This window comes from Sinocyclocheilus grahami, unplaced genomic scaffold, assembly GCF_001515645.1.
Source record: "Sinocyclocheilus grahami isolate Dianchi unplaced genomic scaffold, SAMN03320097.WGS_v1.1 scaffold87.1, whole genome shotgun sequence".
Lineage (NCBI taxonomy): Eukaryota > Metazoa > Chordata > Actinopteri > Cypriniformes > Cyprinidae > Sinocyclocheilus > Sinocyclocheilus grahami.
The window spans coordinates 1892988-1895904 of record NW_015505266.1 but is presented as its reverse complement, the minus strand read 5'-3'; the positions used below and the strand labels follow the sequence as shown (position 1 = coordinate 1895904).

The following is a 2917-nucleotide window of genomic DNA, read 5'->3' as shown; positions in this document are numbered from 1 at the left end:
CACACACACACACACACTGCAGAGGCGCTGGTGCTGATGTAAACGGCGACAGCTGCACTTATCACGAGGACTCAGCAGACAGAAGTTATGATGCATTAGTGACAGGTCTTTAGCGTGATAAGTTATAACGTATCTGATTTTGAATGTAGTATGACTATATTCAAGTAATCACAACGCCTAAATATAAGTTAAAGAGTGGGAGAGTGACTCAACTCTCAAAACGTGAGTTATGGTGGCGTGAGATGAGATGACACGCAGGCTCCATCACTGCACCTCCGAAATCAGAGCACATTTGATTAATTCATCAAAACCGAAACTAATGATCTCGGTTCATACGATCCTGCCTTTTATCTTTTAAACGGCCCAGATTGATAAATCCTTGAAAACGGCTAGACTTGATTAGTTTTGACTGTGCAAAGTTCTGTTCTACAATATGAACTCAACAAGAGGCTTGCTCTAGTTCTGTGTAAAATGATAGAGCTACACGAAGGTAAGCGCATTATCGTTGTTATTTTTTTTATGAATAACACAGTTTTGACTGTCGTGTGTGCATGAACGAGTGTGAAATAATTGCGTTGCTTTTTCCTATCACTTACATTGGGCACTTTTTGCATTTAAATTGGATTATTATGACTGCAGTCTGCATGCTGACATTGAAAATGATGCATGTGTTGTTTCGAGGTTTCGAGGGTATTTCTTGATTGCCGTTTTGACAGTGTCTGCTTGCATATTTTATTCATGTTCGGTAGCCTAATTCTCTTTTTCTCTTTATAGGCTATTTGCCCCGATTGATCCGTTTACCTGGGACATTTATCTAACGTTATATTTACATTATTTTGCCGTCATTATTTTGTTTTAATGAGTTGAAAATGGCCCGTATCAACCTTGATTTACATATTCATCACATTATTTTGACAGTTAAAGTTTTGGGCGTTTTTTTTGTGAGCTTTTGGGCTGGAAATCGTCCGTCCAATCTGGCAACCCTGGGTGTGGCTTCATCCTCAATGAAGCAATATCATGGGCTTGTGATCGTTTATGTTTTCAAACTATTTACGTTTTCCATATTGGTGTTTTATTACTTTATTTCATATGCAAAATGGTAGGCTTTAATAGTAACCCTTTAAAATGAAAACAAGTAAAAAAAAAAAAAAAAAGTAATTTTCTTTGCATGCACTTCAAGTTGTTGACGGCAATTTCAGATGGATATTATTTTATATTGATGTATCATTTGGTGTCTCTTGTATGCTATAAACTTTAAGGGAATTTTCCTTGTGAATCCAAAATCTTAACACAAAACAACAGTGGGAAAAAAAATCTGTAAAAGCATGCTTGATTTGACAATAAAAGCTGGTTATCTTAGAAAACAGTATTTTTTAACTGACGCCACAGAAATGTTGGTATGGAAGATTATGGAACTGATCTGTTGAGGCCTTGTCTGCATTTTATGCATATTATTTTTTGTATTCCACAGTAAATGTCAACTGTTTCTTTTATTATATATTATTATTAAATTATTAATAAATATAAATATTATTGTTACATACTTTACAGTGTATTTACATAGAACATTTCTAGGTTGTCCATGCTCAAAAGCTCGGCCTCTGCAGCCATCTAGTGGCCACTAAGTAACACCACTACAACAAAAATAAACCGTCAGTACTGAGGCGCAAACTACGTGATGGGCGTGGCTTGGTCATTCTGTCTTCCTATTGGTCTAAATCCGGGAAGCGGTTTGTTCGTGTCAGTTTCTGCTCTGTTATTTGAAACAATAAACAATTCGAGTTTCTCGGTTCATAAAATGATGAATTGACGGTTTGTTAGGATAGTAATTAATTAACACTAATCTTCGGTGCTTTAAGGTATGGTATAAATTACTATTGCTTGAAACATTTTACGTAAATTAAATTCAAGCCGCGTTTGTAGTCACTGCAGTTTCCTTACTGCTTATATGTTGTGTGTACTATAGTAATACCATATTTTTGGACGGTTTACCATTAGAATACCATGGTTTGCCATGTTTTTTTTTGTTGTTTTTTTTAGAATAGTAGTACCTTATTTTACTTAACAGAATATCATAGTATAGTATCGTAGCGTGGTATTCGTGTTTCTTCAGTTGAACATGGAGCTGTCATAAGTTTTAATACCATAATATGCTCTAAAGTACTAGGATTAATATTTAAACACCACATCTTACACAAATTGACTAACCTGACAATTGCGCGTGACTTCAGTCAATGCATGTCTAAATGCACATTACATGGAACTATGCAATATTTACATGCATCTGTTTTCTTCCAGGCTCTCAGATTAGAGATGATGGAGCAGGTGCGCCGTCGCCCTTTCCATCATGTGAAGCTGTTTCTGATTGTTCTTGTGGATAGGAGGGATAGTAATCTGATCTGTGACGGTTCCCTCCACCTGCTGTTGATGGAGAGAAGGGGTTTGCAGAGCTGGTCTGGTCAGAGGAAAGGTGGAAGACCTGACAAGATGCTTAAAATAGTGTTGTAGCTCATAGTTTGGCATAGATAAAGATGGATAGAAAAGCTTTGACTGCTGCGTTGCAGTCCAGAGACAGAACATATGTGTTTTTGTGGACCTACAGCCAGTTCAAGGTAGCAAAATTGAGGAGACTCTGATATTTTTGCAGTTATTTCTGATGGTTTGTTCATGATATTGCATGTAATAATGCAGGTGATTATAACGTGTTTCATTGTCTTGCAGCAGGAGCAGAGAGAGTGGGACGCTGTTAACAGGTTGCTGCAGCATCATGGCTTCAAACCTGTCAACTTTGCAGATCCAACAGAGAACAAGTACCTTGCAGGTAATGCATCACTGATATTTTCTTTCAAGTCTTTTAAAATAATCAAAGGAAAAATAATGCTCAAGTAATTTCGAGCAACTGGAAGTCATTGGTCAG

General features: G+C 36.9%; 1 protein-coding gene and 1 long non-coding RNA gene across 2 annotated transcripts in view; both read left to right on the top strand.

Annotated features, from left to right (window-relative positions):
* LOC107587009 (centrosomal protein of 70 kDa-like) overlaps nt 1–2917 on the top strand; it is a 7790-nt gene that overhangs the window by 2446 nt on the left and 2427 nt on the right. The window lies entirely within an intron of this gene.
* LOC107587010 (uncharacterized) lies at nt 1761–2854 on the top strand. The gene is made up of 3 exons (XR_001609424.1): nt 1761–1859; nt 2299–2612; nt 2722–2854. It is a non-coding gene; the product is annotated as an uncharacterized lncRNA (long non-coding RNA).